This window comes from Geotrypetes seraphini, chromosome 1, assembly GCF_902459505.1.
Source record: "Geotrypetes seraphini chromosome 1, aGeoSer1.1, whole genome shotgun sequence".
In the NCBI taxonomy this organism is placed as follows: Eukaryota; Metazoa; Chordata; class Amphibia; order Gymnophiona; family Dermophiidae; genus Geotrypetes; species Geotrypetes seraphini.
In genome coordinates, this window is record NC_047084.1 from 87,104,869 (window position 1) to 87,122,710 (window position 17,842).

At 43.2% G+C, this 17,842-nt stretch overlaps 1 protein-coding gene across 2 annotated transcripts in view; it reads left to right on the forward strand.

The window, feature by feature from the left end:
• Window positions 1–17,842, forward strand: part of MYO5B (myosin VB) — a 690,137-nt gene that overhangs the window by 392,823 nt on the left and 279,472 nt on the right. The gene's annotated exons all lie outside the window — the stretch shown is intronic.

Genomic DNA, 17,842 nt, shown 5'->3' on the forward strand with positions numbered 1-17,842 from the left:
TGCAACCTGGTTTGCAGAAACTGATTGTTTTTTTTTTCCACAGCTATACCCACTCCCCCTCCCCCCCCCCCGGTGTTTTATATTGGTATATTAGAAGGATTGCTGTAGTAGTCGGGGGTATCATCTCTCTGTAAAGGAAAATGCTCCATCAGATGTTATGATCTGAATGATTACTTTTGCAAGTGGATGGTATGGTTCATTGAGTTTTATTGCTAGTTTATAGTCTCTAAATATCATTGCTAAGCCAATTTTACACTTAGCACAGTTCAGTGGATATTTGTATGGAATCCTAACGCTTAGTACTGCTTGGGAATTTTTAGTATAGCTTGAGTGAAATGGTGTGGTGGCTGTGTTCTAGTCCAATGGTTCCCAACCCTGTCCTGGAGGACCAGCAGACCAAACAGGTTTTCAGACTAGCTCTAATGAATATGCATAAGAGAGATTTGCATATAATTTAAGTGACAGGCATGCAAATCTGCTCCATGCATATTCATTAGGGCTATCCCGAAAACCCGATTGGCCTGGTGGTCCTCCAGGGCAGGGTTGGGAAACACTGTTCTAGTCTGTCGTTTAAGATAATTTATAGAAATAAAACAAAAGGAATAAAGGCGATATATTTTTTATTGGGAGGGGTGGGCATGGTGAGAGACAAAAGAGAGAAGGATAGGTGATAAAGCAATAAAATTTCATGGTCTTTAATGCAATAGATAACCAAGGTCTTTGTTGAGTCCTGTCTGGTGAATGTCAAAATATTTTTTTCATTTTGATTTCAAAGGTCTTACGTTCCTGGATTGTCTTAAAATTTCCTTTTAGCATTCCCACCGGTGAAAACCTTACTATAATCCAAAATAAATTCAAAGATAATGTGATAATGGATATAGTTGTATCTGCTTAAAATATATTCATCTAAACGCTAATATAACACTGCCAGCTATTGTTTGCATTACAAGTATTGAAGGATGATTTGATTTAAAGAGTTAATAAATAAAATGAGTAAACAAGCATAAAAAAATACTTAAATAAAAATGAACAGGGTTTTCGTGACCAAAGATGATCACAGTCCCATGAAAGTGTTTGCACTGAAAATCTTGACACTTGGGCATTTGAGGTCTTTCCCTGTATTTTTAAATTAAATACATGCTCTCCTTGCTGTTGGGAAAATGACATTTATATTGTTGCCATCTGTTTGTTAGTCATTGCATGTAAAGATTGTATATGTTTGCTTTACCCCTCACCATCAATAATAAATCTGTAAATTTAAAAAAAAAAAAATACATTTCTGATCAAACACAATCAAATTCATGGGGAAAAAACTTCAATTCGCACAGTTTTTTCCAACTTTAGGCTCTTCTGAATGACCCTACTACTCATATCCGCTATACAACAGAATGGGTACCACAGAACTAGTATACACATATGTTCTGACCCCATGTTATGTGGGCATTTGCTCAATTTCTTGTATAAGAACTAGTTAAAGTGTTTGCAATAGATGTATAAGTAATGTGTGCTCTGTGGACTTAAATTCCCAGAGGGCTTTGCTTTCCCTGAGAGCTAGGCTGCTTCCACAAATCATAAGCCCGCCTCCTTCTCCAGTGGGGGAGAGCGCAGTGGCCACATTGCAGAGCGCATGGCTAGATGAGAACCTGAGAGGAACATTATTCTCCCACCAGGTTTTTTCATCCTTTAGTTCTAACGACCTAACACAGCTTAGGTTTTTATCTAAGTCTGGAGAACGGTGTCATTTCCAAAAGGTGGACACTCCCAGCTTAACTCTGATATGCTGGTAGAGTAAGAAGATATGTTCTATAGGATTAGGTAACACATTGACGAAATGGGTTGGGAGCTGGCTTGGAGGTAGGCTCCAAAGGGTGGTGGTGAACGGCACCCCCTCCGAAATGACGGAGGTGATTAGTGGAGTACCACAGGGCTCAGTCTTGGGCCCAATCCTATTCAACATCTTTATAAGAGACTTGGCAGAAGGGCTTCGAGGTAAAATAACATTATTCGCCGATGACGCCAAACTGAGTAATGTAGTGGGCAAATGCACAACAGACGAAGATTCAGTGCCCGACAACATGATGCACGACCTACTCCTACTGGAGCGATGGTCTAGGACATGGCAACTCAACTTCAATGCCAAAAAATGCAAAGTTATGCACCTGGGCAGCCAGAATCCATGCAAGTCTTATACCCTTAATGGCGAGATCCTAGCAAAAACGGTAGCAGAACGAGACTTGGGGGTAATCGTCAGTGAGGACATGAAGTCTGCCAATCAAGTGGAGCAGGCTTCGTCCAAGGCAAGACAAATCATGGGCTGCATATGAAGGGGTTTCGTCAGTCGTAAGGCGGAAGTCATTATGCCATTGTATAGATCCATGGTGAGGCCCCACCTGGAATACTGTGTGCAATTCTGGAGGCCGCATTATCGCAAGGATGTGCTGAGACTGGAGTCGGTGCAAAGAATGGCCACCCGGATGGTCTCGGGACTCAAGGATCTACCATACGAAAAACGGCTTGACAAATTACAGCTATACTCGCTCGAGGAGCGCAGAGAGAGGGGGGACATGATCGAGACGTTCAAGTATCTTACGGGCCGCATCGAGGCGGAGGAAGATATCTTCTTTTTCAAGGGTCCCACGACAACAAGAGGGCATCCGTTGAAAATCAGGGGCGGGAAACTACGAGGTGACACCAGGAAATTCTTTTTCACTGAAAGAGTGGTTGATTGCTGGAATAGTCTTCCACTACAGGTGATTGAGGCCAGCAGCGTGCCTGATTTTAAGGCCAAATGGGATCGGCACATGGGATCTATTCACAGGGCAAAGGTAGGGGAGGGACATTAAGGTGGGCAGACTAGATGGGCCGTGGGCCCTTATCTGCCGTCTATTTCTATGTTTCTATGTTTCTATGTAACAGACTTGAGCTGCATTGAATCCATCCGACTGTAAGTTTGTTTTTGCTTCATTGTTAAAGAAATTCTTTAATCAATTCAGAGTCTGGCAAGATTACAGAATTAGAGGTTGGCTGAATAGGAACCTCTTACAGTGGCCAATATAACTCAGAGGAGTCCTGGCTTTCAGCATAAAGACCTGAGATCTATACAGTAAGCTGTAGCTTCTAAATAATGTGATTGTTAGCACAACATGCATTTTGGTTTGCGTTTTTAGCTTCTTTTTGTCCCAGATCTTACCTAATCTGTTCGTGACTGATGCCACTTTAATCTCTTTTCCAATTCTTCTTCAGTGTTGTCATCTGTTACCACTACTACTATTATTTATGATTTCTATAGTGCTGTACATTTAACATTCAATAGACTGTTCCTTCTCAGAGCCAGATTCCCAAATAGGTGAATTCTGGTACCTTTTTCTAGTTCTACTTCTTTTAATCTGATTGCTGTGTCATAAACTTCTTCTTTTTGCTAGAGGAATAGCTAGTAAGAAAAAGGAAGTGGTGATGCTCCTGCATAAGACTCAGATGACACCTACCGTATTTTCGCGGATATAACGCGCACCATTGTAAAACGCGCACAGGGGTATAGCGCGCAGAAATCACGATGATATGTACAAAAACTTTTCTATACCGCGCTCAGGCATATAACGCGCATGCTGCCCGACTCTCCTTTCGCCCGCCCTGACTTTCCGTGCGCTGTCCCGACTCTCCGTTCACCCCCCCTGACTTCCGTGCACTGTCCTCCCTTGAAGTCCTGTCCCCCCTTGAAGGTCTGTCCCCATCCTGAAAGCCTGATGCCCCCCCCCGACGTCCGATACATCCCCCCCCCCGGCAGGACCACTCGCACCCTCACCCCGAAGGACCGCCGACTCCCCAACAATATCGGGCCAGGAGGGAGCCCAAACCCTCCTGGCCACGGCGACCCCCTAACCCCACCCCGCACTACATTACGGGCAGGAGGGATCCCAGGCCCTCCTGCCCTCGACGCAAACCCCCTCCCCCCAACGACCGCCCCCCCCCCCAAGAACCTCCGCCCGTCCCCCAGCCGACCCGCGACCCCCCTGGCCGACCCCCACGACACCCCCACCCGCCTTCCCCGTACCTTTGTGTAGTTGGGCCAGAAGGGAGCCCAAACCCTCCTGGCCACGGCGACCCCCTAACCCCACCCAGCACTACATTACGGGCAGGAGGGATCCCAGGCCCTCCTGCCCTCGACGCAAACCCCCCAGCCGACCCGCGACCCCCCTGGCCGACCCCCACGACCCCCCCACTCCCCCCACCCCCCTTCCCCGTACCTTTGGAAGTTGGCCGGACAGACGGGAGCCAAACCCGCCTGTCCGGCAGGCAGCCAACGAAGGAATGAGGCCGGATTGGCCCATCCGTCCTAAAGCTCCGCCTACTGGTGGGGCCTAAGGCGCGTGGGCCAATCAGAATAGGCCCTGGAGCCTTAGGTCCCACCTGGGGGCGCGGCCTGAGACACATGGTCGGGTTTGGCCCATGTGCCTCAGGCCGCGCCCCCAGGTGGGACCTAAGGCTCCAGGGCCTATTCTGATTGGCCCACGCGCCTTAGGCCCCACCAGTAGGCGGAGCTTTAGGACGGATGGGCCAATCCGGCCTCATTCCTTCGTTGGCTGCCTGCCGGACAGGCGGGTTTGGCTCCCGTCTGTCCGGCCAACTTCCAAAGGTACGGGGAAGGAGGGTGGGGGGGTCGTGGGGGTCGGCCAGGGGGGTCGCGGGTCGGCTGGGGGGGGGGGGGGTTTGCGTCGAGGGCAGGAGGGCCTGGGATCCCTCCTGCCCGTATTGTAGTGCGGGGTGGGGTTAGGGGGTCGCCGTGGCCAGGAGGGTTTGGGCTCCCTTCTGGCCCAACTACACAAAGGTACGGGGAAGGCGGGTGGGGGTGTCTTGGGGGTCGGCCAGGGGGGTCGCGGGTCGGCTGGGGGACGGGCGGAGGTTCTTGGGGGGGGGCGGTCATTGGAGGGAGGGGGGTTTGCGTCGAGGGCAGGAGGGCCTGGGATCCCTCCTGCCCGTAATGTAGTGCGGGGTGGGGTTAGGGGGTCGCCGTGGCCAGGAGGGTTTGGGCTCCCTCCTGGCCCGATATTGTTGGGGAGTCGGCGGTCCTTCGGGGTGAGGGTGCGAGTGGTCCTGCCGGGGGGGGGGATGTATCGGACGTCGGGGAGTCGGCCGGGCAAGAGGGCTTGGGCTCCCTCTTGCTCCGATCGTGGATGCGGGTGCGGGTGGGAGCGCGTGCGAGCGGTCGTTCGGGGTGGGGGTGCGAGCGGTCCTGCTGGGGGGGTGAATCGGGCGTCGGGCGGGGTGGGAACTATGTTTAAAAACTTTTGTATACCGCGCTCAGGCATATAACGCGCGAGGGGTATGCGCGGTACGTAAAATCACATATAACGCGCGCGTTATATCCGCGAAAATACGGTAATTTAGAATATTGTGTACAGTTCTGAAGACCACGCCTTCAGAAAGGATAGAGTTAGTCCAGAGGGTGTCTACTAAAATGGTCAGTGACGGCAGCCATTCAGGGAGCAGCACGGGACCAGGCAGGCGCGAAAAGCTTGCACCTACCTTGTGCGCTGCTCTGCCGCAACAGATCAGGACTCAGGCAGCCGTCCAGCAAGGGAAGGTTAGGAGCGCGGAAAGCTCCTGCCAATTACAGCACTGGACTGCTGGGATTAAAAAAAGGTATTGGTGGAAGGCAGGACCTGCCTGCCTGACTAGGCCTACCTGCCTGCCCTGTGCCCTGTCTCAGCCTACCACTAGATCACCAGAGGAGGGGACAGGGTACACCATTTGGTTCAGAATTTTTTTCTTTGTTTTTCCTCCTCTATAGGTAGGTGCGTCTTATGGTCAGGTGTGTCTTATAGAGCGAAAAATATGGTACATTGTATCTCTAAGGGATTGAAAGGGAGAGTGGATGGCATGGATGGGCAGACTGGATAGGCCATATGGTCATTTTTCTCTGTTTTTATGTAACTGGGTCCGTTCAGCAAATTACATTATTCCTTCTTTGTCTGCATTGCCTGAAGAGAACGCACCAACAAGGACACTTCATCTGCAAAATCAAGTCCCCTAACTGCATGTTTTCAATTATTACATTCTGCATTAACCAGTCTATGGTTAAGCTGAATAGCGATAGTAACAATACTGTACATAACTTCTCTCGACCTTAGTTACTATTTTAAGCCAATTGGAGTTGAGGAAGGACATGCATTGTCACTGGTGCTATTCAGCTTAGTTTTAGACAGATGAATGCAGTAGGAGTTGGGTCTAAACTTTTATTATTTGGTTTTAAAATTCTGTTTGAATTAATTTCTCCCCAATGATGATTATACTCTCTTCAGATATCAAATGTTAAACAAATTAAATGGGGGGGAACCCTCATAAGGCAGTACGGGGAGAAGGGGTCCAGTGGTTTGTAACTCTATGCCAAATGACCTGTGGTGTCCTTACAAAGATTCCAGATTGTAACACATGGTTATTTCAAAGGGGTTTACTATGTTAAATGTATTTTGAAGAAGCTGGGAGTTATTTTTTAATTGTTCTCTAGTTATCTGAAAATATTGGTATTCCGCCTTGAATCACAAATGGTAATACTCAGGATGGTGGGTTTCCCACCCTCCCATCAGAACTTTGGTCTTCTAGCTAAAAGGCCAAAGAGGAAAAGTGTGGAGAAAAGAGAGGCCAGGAGTGGGATCTGTTCCCATTGGTAGAGTGGGGAGAGGCTCCAGGCCTGAATACCAGCTGAATCCTGGGGTACAAGCTACATTAATTAGAAGAAACGAGAAACCATTGGTGAGATCTTGTCCTGTTCTCAAGAAGAGGTAACGAGAGAGAAGCTGTAACCAATTCCATATCTGAATCAGGGTCTAGGAATAGTATATTCCATTGTATAGGGCTTAGGGAATGGAATAATATTCCTGAGCATATTCAACGGCAGCAGAATTTTATTAGAACTTTAAAAAAAACTGTTGAATCGGCATCTTTTTTGCCAGATGAAATATAAGGTTTGAGACTATGTTATTAATGATAATAGGGTGCTGGTCGGCTGTGTATTTTATGGTTTGCATTTCTTGCATTGTATTGTGGGAGTATTTATTGTTGATGGTGTATGCATTTTTGATGTAATGTTATAGTTTTGTATGTAAGTTTGTAACCCGCCCTGGGTAAGGGTGGGATATAAATGAATAAACAAACAAAGGATTGGAACTCAGATACTAACAGACTCAAGTTAGGAGGCTAGCAAATCCAAAGTGGAAAAATAGATTGGGGAAACAACGCCTTCTCTATGCTTCCTCTACTGCAGGCGTGTCCAACTTCGAACAGGTCGTGATCTACTTTTTCCGGCCAAAAGTGCCGGTGATCTACCACCATGAAAATTAAGTTTCAAATTAAATTTTAACCCAATAAAGTTGGAGGATTTTCTCTTCCTCCCCCCATTCTTCATGAACCTTCTGTCATTTACTTGAATGTGATCAGCTGTTAACCAAATTAAGCAAAAACAAAACAGAGAGACGAAGATCCAATAAGAACTGTGAGGGAAAATGGAAAGTACATTTTTTCTTACAGTTTTATTGAGTAATTACTTTCTTTAACTGTCTTAACTTTCTTTAACTTTTGTTGAGTTATTTGTATTAAATTTAGGTCAAGTATTGACCTAGGCTGATCTTGTACAATCTTTAATATTTCACTCTTGCTCAATAGTGAGACGTCTGAGCCTGCATTTCAACCACCAGCTTTTTGAAGTTGGGTGAATATTGCGTGAGGGCCAGTCTCGGGGAATCCTGGAGATGTTCATCTGTCATGTTGGAACGTTATGTGCTCTTTGTCATTTTCAAATGGGAAAATGCAGATTCACACAAATAAGTTGAACCGAAACAGGAGTGTACAGCTTCACTGCATCTTCTCAAGTTGGGAAGTTTGTCTCTAAGCACTAGCTTCCCAAACGATTCTTGCTCAGCATGGGTCTTAAGAAAAATGTAATTTTTAAGGGTGAATATTTCATTTTCAAGAGATGGCTTGTTCAATGAGTAATTTTTACTGACAGCAGCTGTAGTTTCTTTAATGTCCACATCTAATTTGAATGGGTATGACAAGTATTATAGAAACATAGAAACATAGAATATGACGGCAGAAAAGGGCTGTAGCCCATCAAGTCTGCCCACCTTAATGACCCACCCCCAGACTTCACCCGGCTAGAGATCCCACATACATATCCCATTTCTTTTTGAAATCGAGCACGTTGCTGGCGTTAATCACCTGCAATGGAAGTTCATTCCAATGATCGACCACCCTTTCGGTGAAGAAATACTTCCTGGTGTCGCCATGAAATTGCCCACCTTTGATTTTCAGCGGATGACCTCTTGTGGTTGAAGGTCCTTTAAGAAAGAATATATCGTCTTCCACCTCGATGCGGCCCGTGATATATTTAAAAGTCTCAATCATGTCCCCCCCTCTCTCTACGTTCCTCGAGCGAGTATAGTTGTAGTCTATTCAGTCTTTCCTCATATGGGAGGTTCTTGAGTCCCGAGACCATCCTGGTAGTCATTCGCTGAACCGACTCGATTCTCCGCACATCTTTTTGATAATGTGGTCTCCAGAATTGAACACAATATTCAAGATGAGGTCTCACCATGGTTCTGTACAGGGGCATTATAACTTCGGGCCTCCGGCTGACGAAACCTCTTCGGATGCATCCCACCATTTGTCTAGCCTTGGATGCAGCTTTCTCCACCTGCTTGGCAGTTTTCATGTCTTCACTAATGATTACTCCCAAATCACGTTCTGCCCCAGTCCTAGCTAAGGTCTCACCATTCAGAGTGTAAGTTCTGCATGGGTTTTTGCTGCCTAGGTGCATGACCTTACATTTTTTGGCATTAAAGCCCAGCTGCCAAGTCGAGGACCAATGTTCCAATAAGAGCAGGTCCTGCTCCATACTGTCGGGTAAGGTGCTGTTATCTACTATGTTGCATAGTTTGGCGTCATCGGCGAATAGTGTTATTTTACCTTGAAGCCCTTGAGTCAGGTCTCTTATGTATATGTTGAAAAGGATCGGTCCCAAGACCGATCCCTGTGGCACTCCACTGGTCACCTCCGATGTATTGGAGGGGGTACCGTTAACCACCACCCTCTGGATTCTACCGCTTAACCAGTCATTGACCCATGTCGTCAATATCACTCCCAATCCCATCGAAGTCATCTTGCTCAACAATCTGTGGTGCGGGACGCTATCAAAAGCTTTGCTGAAGTCCAAGTACACGACGTCTAGAGACTTCCCCATATCCAGTTTCCTTGTAACCCAGTAATTCCACAACTGTTTCAATTTTTTGGAAGTCATAGAACCTGTTTTCAAATTCCTGGATAACAGAATAGATTTCTGTCACAAACTTCTCGTTCTGGAAAACAAAATTTGAATATTGTCCCAGATGGTCCTGTGTATTAAGAAAATGATCAAAAGTGTTGTTTGCGGGGTCAGTCATCATTAGCTCAAATTTGCTCTTGTAGGATGAAATTACTCATCATCTCACCAATGCATTTGTTTTTAACCTTGTAGTTCAAGGTTCATATTACTTAGTTCGCCTGTAAAGTCAGCGAGAAATGCCAGATCACATAACTACTTCTCATCTTCCAACTCTGCTTGGTCATCTCCCCTCTCCTTCAAAAAACTTCTTATTTCATTCAGCAAATCACGAAATCTTTGCAGAGATTTGTGCCTACTTAGCCACCTTACATCGGTGTGCAAAATGATTTCCGCTGCTCCTTCATCAAGAGTAAGATTGAAAAAGCCGTCTTTGAAGTGATTTTCCACAAACTGAATTTACAGTTTTGAAAGTGATATCCATGACAGTCTTTGTATTGAGTTTGTTGCTTGCTAAAACTTGCTGGTGAATGATGCAGTGGTAAGAAAGGAAATCTGGGAAGTCGTCTGTGCTGTCGTTGCTCTTGCTCCATCAGTAGTGATGGAAACAAGTCTATGCAATGGAAGATTACACTTTTGTCACAAAAGAATGGAAAGAACTGAATATTTCCTGACCGGTAGTTCTCCCTTTTAAAGAAATCATTCCAAGTAGTTCTTTAACACTGAAGTCTTCAAAAACCATCCAGATAAAGACTAGTAACTGGGCTATGTCTCTTATGTCTGTAGATTCATCCAGTTGAAGTGAAAAAGCAACACAATTTGAAACATCCTCCAACAATTGTTCATTTGTGCCTTTTCTATTCGTCGCACGACAGTGTTTCTTGACAATTGTACATCCTGAATAGCAGCTTTGATCTCTTTCTTATTTTTAAATCCTTCAAAAAGATTGTCAGCTGCTTCAAGAAAATAATCTTTTACAAATTCCCCTTCAGTGAAAGGTTTGCATTTCTTTGTGATCAAGTTGCTGACCTTGAAGGATGCTATGGTTGCATTAAACGAATGTGACCTTGGCTTCACCATTAACTGTTGCTAAGAAGGCCAATTTCGATTTAAGTTCTTTGAGCTTCAATTTACAAATTTCACTTTTGGGTGAAAAATCACCATCAAACTTATTGCTACAGAGCCTTATAATGACATTCCAGATTACCCCTTTTTGGGCAATGATACTGGGGCATTACAAATTAGACAACAACACTTGTCTTTCACCATGATGAAGTAGTCAATTTCCCATTTATCATGAAAGTGGTAGGTTTTGCTCTTCTTTGGAACACTCGTCTTCGTTATACTGGGTGTGGCTAGATGTAGGAAGGCCAAATCTGCTAAGTTAGTATAAACACTGGCTGAATCTGGTCCAAAACTGTCACTGTGCCAAAGTATTAAAGATCAACAGAAACTGAAGACCTGGATGATGTGCAATACAAGGACTGGAGATGACAAAACCACACATGCAGTTCTAAAAGTAAAAATAAGAATTCATCATGCTGGCACCAATAATCAAATACCACCAAACAATCATTAAAAAAAACTCAAAACACCTGTCCAACAAGCCAGATAAAATCAAATACCGCCAAACAAGTTAAAATATCACCACACGCGATTTAATAAATTCTGCACACGTTGTAGAATCAACGCTAAGGCAAGGTGAAATCAAATTGCAGTGTAGAATCAACACAAAAGCTAGGCAAAATAAAATTGCAGAGGCAAGCAAAAGTCACAGTGGTTTGAACCAATTCGAAGGCAAGTTAGAACAAAATTGGAAAAACATGCCAAAATCACCGAATTCTTGACACTTTGTTGTGTCTGCCATAAAACATTTAATGAAAGCGAACTATAAAGCAACCAATAACCGGCACACGACACAACTAATACAGTAAGTGTATTCAGGTAAAGCCTGGGCGAATGGATATCGCCCGGTATATAACACTTCTAAGGGGTGTTGGGATGGGGGTAGGAATGGATGATTCTGAGAGGCAGAAGACCAGGTATGATACCAGGCCTGTGGCGTATCATCACGGGGCACGGGCAGCAGACCCCTGGGGTACCCACAAACTATTGGTACTAAAACAACAAGCGCCCCCAATACAACTGCAGGCAGGGAAAAAAAAACAGGCAAAGGATCAGCAGCGGCGGCAAGCCCTTGACAGACAACCTGCCTTCATGAGCTCTCTCCTAGCGATGGGGCGAGTTGCTTGAGAGATGGAGCCAAGTGGGGCTGGTGATCTACCTCTAACCCCTCCGTGATCTACTGTTTCCAACAGTAGCCAATCCAGGTCAGAAGTACCTGGCAACATCCCAAAAGAGTGAAACAGATTTTATGCTGCTTATCCTAGAAATAAGCAATGGATTTTCCCCTGTCCTCCTTAATAATGACGTATGAACTTTTTCTTTTAGGAAATTATCCAAAACTTTTTTAAGCCCTGCTAAGCAAATTGCTTTTACCCCATTTTCTGGCAATGAATTCCAGAGTGTAATTACATAGAATATAATGGGTGCGTTAGCATTAAGTGGGTGCTAAATCAGCTGGCGCATCTTAGTAAAAGACTCCCCAAGTGAAGAAATATTTTCTCCGGTTTGTTTTAAATTTACCAAGTTCTATTTTTGTATTAATGGCCATGCGCTAATGGAGCTTACTGGTTCAATATTCCATCCTAAGCTTGCTCGATTATTGCAACATTTACTTGGGATCCTTCAAAAAAAAAAAAAAACCATTCTAAGACTCAGAGTCAATCAAAATTCGGCAGTTCGACTAATTTTGGGGCTGAAGAAATGGGAACACATAAGCCCCCATTATCAAGAACTCCATTGGCTGCCCCTGGAGGCGCGAATCCTGTTTAAGTTCTCTTGTCTGTGTTATAAATCAATATTTGGTCTGGCCCCCACTTACCAAGTTTCCCATTTTAATCTGGCAAGTTCTTTTAGGTAAGAAAAAGAAATCCCTGAAGGGTATATACCACAGAACAATACTATAATATCAGAGCAATGTACTCAAATTACAAAGTTAGAAATATTGTACATATTTTTTTTTTCAATTTCTTTATTGATATTTTGAACTTGACAATGTATACAGTTATAAAATCAAAAGAATACTGTATGAAAATACATTATTAACATCAGAATTAATACAAGAAATATTTTAAATCCCTTCTTAACCTACAATAATAATGAAATATACTTAACTAACAATATTATAAAATATTATGAAATTTATACCTCTAAATAATTAAAACACCCCCCTACCCCAAAAACCCCCCTGGATGTGCATAGGAATCTAACATAAAGAAAAGGAATCATTTTAATTATAATGTGAGAAAATTAGTTAATGGATCCCAAATCCCCTTAAAAGATATTTATTAATTTAAAATTTGCAAAAATGTCACAAAATTTTCATAGAATAGCATACACAGAACACCATACAAACACTACAAACAAACCAGACAAGATATAACAACATATAACATATAACAAACACTATCAAACCAAGCTGGAAAAGGCCACACAAAAAAAATCATACAATGATATATAAATATAGCTGTGTTCAAAAGTTCATAAATCACTTAGCTTGAAAATTCGAAGTCTTTCTGGAACAATGTTCACGAGGAATAAAGCAAGCAAGATGATTGTGGGCCATCCAGAAAGGAAAAAAATCAAAAAACCAACATCCCAAATAGATTAGAGTTCAAATCCAACCTCCATATCACAAAGTGCAGGTGCTAGTGCAAACGTGCTGTCAGTAAACAGTATAATAAGTTAGATAATCAAAAAAGTCTCAAACCAAGAGGACAGAGAGCATTTTCAAAGTCTTCACAAGCAGAGGTGAAATGCCATAACAGGCATCTCCTTACATTCTAACATCTCATTGAAGCCCGGGAGGGTGTAGATGGGCTAGAGTAAGTCTTAACAGAGATTTCGGCAGTTGGAACCCAAGCACAGTAAAATCAAACTTTGAAATATGGAAAAAAGAAGCTAGTAATCTCTGCACTTTTAGGTATCGGTTGCTTGAAGTATACTGTAAGAAACAGTTGAAAACCGGACACAGCTTTGTGTGCAGACATACTCCCACACCCTGGGGAAGAGATATTTGGGTGCTCATTTTCAAAGAAGATGGATGCTTTAAAATGCATTAAAAACGGCCAAATCCCAATTTTTTTTTGTATATCTTTATTGAATTTTCAAACTACAATTGTGCAACAAGTAATTCATATACATATGATATTACAAGACAAGCACAGTAAACTTTCAGACATTAATGTACAATTATATTTTCCCCCACCCTCCCACCTAATATTCAAATAAGATAAAAACCTTCAAGAAACTATCCATAGGGAAGCAGTTACCGGACTGGAGGACAGTTGTGAGGAGACTCGTTGTTGGTCTCAGATTCCAGCAACAGCGGCTTCCTTTCCTGTTAGCAGCGTTGACAGGCATCCACAGAGACGGACCCCTGACGTCACTGGGTCCGTCTCCAACATCGTAAAAAGCAGCCGCTGCCGCGCGGTCGCAAGGCGTGGCCGAAGGGGCGTGCCCTAAGGGGCACGCAAGGCCCCTTGGGAGCCCCTTAGGAGCCACAAGGAGTCCGGGAGTCAATTGTGGATAACTTTTATTTGGGGTATATAGACCTGAGTCGGATTCTGCTCTCCATGATTGTATCTAAGATGGTCGTTGCATGTCTGCTGCAGTGAGGACATCGTCGAAATTTTCCTTAAACAATGCCGAAAAGACGGGGAAGGAATGCCGGAGGAGCCTCCCGGCGACCCTTAACCCCAGTGGTTACTATTGATGATTTTCTCCGACGCCTACAACGGGAGCAAGAAGAGTCGGGTGCTAGCTCGTTGGGGACACCGCCGGAGAGTAGTGCAGTGGGGAGATCCCCTGAGCTCGATGTCACTCTTAGCCCCGACGTTAGGACGCCACCCCTTCAACCGACGCCGCAAGCAGCTAGCTCTCCACGGAACCAGAATGCACCCGAGGAGGTGGTTTCTTCTTTGTTCCCAGAGGCTAGCATGGAGGGCTCGCCGAATATGACAACGCAGAGTGACATGTTCTCTCTGCAAGGACTTGCGACCGGGACAACAGAGGTTGGGGGAATACAAGACGCCACTGAGGTAAAGCCAATTTCATAACATTTAGATACTACATCATTACAACTTTTTTCACCCACAAAACCCCCTAAAGTCACACTCGATGCATTATGGGACTTGGTAGTGAATTTGGGGAATTCTTTAAATCCTCAAATAAAAAGTTTGGATAAGGAATTAAAAGAACAAAAAGAAGAAATAAATGTCTTAAAGCAGGATATGTCACAATTTAAAATAGAGTCACAAAATACAAATAAGGAGCTAATGCTTTTGAAACAAAATCAAGATCTGTTGGTTAAAGATAATATAATACTCAGGAAGAAGTTGGAAGTGCAGGAGAATAATGGTCGAATTAATAATTTGAGATTTATACATTTTCCAAAGATCTTGTCAACTTCTCCTAGAGAAATGGTGAAAAGATATTTTATGGAAATATTGGAAATTCCTGAAAGCTCCTTACCTCCTCTTACAAGAGTGTATTACCTTCCTGCCAAGCCCCAATCCAAAGAAGAAGAAAAAATTGAGGAACCCCAGGAGAGGTCACTGGACATTTCTGCAATACTGGAACAATCAGATAGAGAATTGGCTGTACCAGCCACTCTCTTGTTGTCTGTTGCTTTGGCCCCAGACAAGGATTGGATATTAAAACTTTTCTTTAAAAATAGGTCCAAAGACTTCCTGGGACAGCATATTCAGATTTTCCCTGATGTCTCCAGAGAGACTCAAAAAAGAAGGAAAGAATTTCTACTCCTAAAACCTGGAGTGACTCAAATAGGGGGTATTTTCTTCTTGAGATATCCATGTAAATGTGTGGTTAGATATTTATCATTGAAGTATATTTTTACAGAGCCATCTCAACTGATTAGTTTTCTCTCAGTGAAACGTCTTGAAAAAGGAATAACAGCGTCCATGGAAAGTTAGCTCCCTGCACTTTAGTAAGACATGGATTTTCTTTTAATTAATTTGAATTATATCTATTCTACTCTTTAATCTTGGATCCAATAAACATTGAGGACTAGTGTGAGATCAGCTAGATTATTATTATTTTATTTATCTATTTTTATTTTTAATTAAATGGAACTATGATCGTGGTATATCTTAATTCTTGAATTTTAGTTTAGTATTTTGTTTGATCTCACTTTACTGTACAAGATGTATATGCTTGGTAATATTGTAAAATTCTATAAATAAATAAAGAAAGAAAGAAACTATCCATAATTTCCCTGAATCAAATTCCAATGCAACTCCCTTCCCCCTCCCCCCCCACCCACCCTGGATGTGTATGTTTACAGGTCAATGAAATAAAATCTGTTATCATTCCTTACAAAATTTAGCCAATGGCTCCCAAACATCCATAAAATTCCTGTAACGTCCCTGCTGTATGGCCATGAAACGCTCCATTTTAAAATTATAACAGAGGGATTCCCACCAGAATGTGTAATTCAACCTATCCCAGTTCTTCCAATTTTTTTAAATAAGCTGCATTGCAACCCCTGTCATAAGGAGAAGTTTATTATTCCGAGCAGATATTTGACTTTTAGCTCTCATGAACGTACCAAATAAGATGGTATCGTACGTCAATGCCACCGGATTTTCTAATAAATTGTTGACTTGACCCCAAATGGATCTCCAAAATCTAAGTATCAAGGGACAATAGTACAGTAAATGATCCAACGTCCCAGCTTCAAGATGACAATGCCAGTATCTATTAGACTTTGAACTATCTAATTTCTGTAAACGAATCCCAATTTTCTAAAGTCAGACTTTGAACATATCACACTGCAGATCATCCAAATGCTTAATAATAATAATAATAATAATTTTATTTCTTATATACCGCTGTACCGTGAAGTTCTAAGCGGTTTACAGTTGAAACAGAAGAATTGCAATAAGTAAGATTAATTAAGATGAAGAGAGAGTACTTAGAGTTCCCTGACTGTCCCAAAGGCTCACATGCTTAAGAGTACCTGATTACTATTCAGTCTATTGTAAACTGCTTTGGATGAATCTCTTCATGAAAAGGGCAGTTAACTCCCAATAAATAGCAAGGGGTCATGTTGTAGGCATGTTTTGGGTGGACTAGGGAGGGCCCAAAAGTAGGACGTCCAACAATGGTTTTCAAATGGGAAGAAATATCCATGTCTAAAATGGATGTTTTTATCTAGACCTCTTTTACACATGTCCAATTTACAAAAAGGTGCTCTGATTTGAACAGCTGATCATTGGCAGGATTAAGATATCACCCTTCCTTAATCTCCCAGTGGTTGCTAACCATTGCTTGAGATCATCTCATAGTCTTTCAAAAGTGAGCCCTGTCTCATGCAGTTTAAGATGGATGTGCATTGGGTATTCTGTCTTTCGAGATAGGTATTCAGTCTCCACAGGTAATAATAATAATAATAATAAACTTTATTTTTATATACCGCCATACCATAAACAGTTCTAAGCGGTTTACAAGGGAAGAGACTTTATACAGACAGCGACATTACAGAGAACTTCCGAATTTACATTGGCATGTTAAGTAGAGGTCTGCATGGGAACGGGGATCGCGGGAATCCCGCGGGTCCCGTGGGAATCCCCCCTAGCCCACAGGACTCCCACGGGGACCCCCCTCTAGCCAACGGGACTCCCATGGGGATGGAAGGCTTTGGAAGCAGGGTTCGTCCATATAATATAATGGACACGTCAGCCTTAGTAAAAGAGAGGGGTTTATAACTTAATTACCTGAACAGAAAACAAAAAAAGGGTTCCACCAAAGAGATTCTACAAAGAAAACAGCACCGCAAACACAAAAGAAATTGTGGAATTGATGATCCTGTCAGAAGTAATTGCTGCTTTTTATGGGGACAGGCGGGGATGGAGGTAATTCCTTGCGGGGATGGGTGGGGTTGAAGAGGATCCTGACGGGGATGGGTGGGTACGGGTGGGATTTCTAATGTTAAGTTCAGTCAGGTTTATCTGGAAGTGTATTGGAAGTAGTGAGTACTCGAATATAAATAAGCAGGCAGACTATGTACAAAAATATGTTCCCTCTGACAAGCTGGCTATTCTTTTTCCTCTTACATAAAAGAACATGGCAGTATTTGTAAAAGTAATTGGTGCAGGTTTTTTCCCCCCAATCTCCAAAGTAATTGAACCTCTCTAATACCATTTGCAGTATAGCTGGGGCAAAGCGTCTTGTTTTTAACAAAAAAGTAATCTGTAAAATTCAATTTTGATGGTGTAAAAAAGTACTGAGTTATGAGGGTTTTTTTTTAAAAAAAGCTGCTCTGGCCCTTATTCTCTGAGGAGTGCAGGTTGATGGCTATTAAGGTAGCGGGAGGGAGCGACAATGAGTGAGCTTTTCGTTGCTGCTGCCTTTGTGGACTCGTTTGCTTTGGTGCCATTTGTCAAG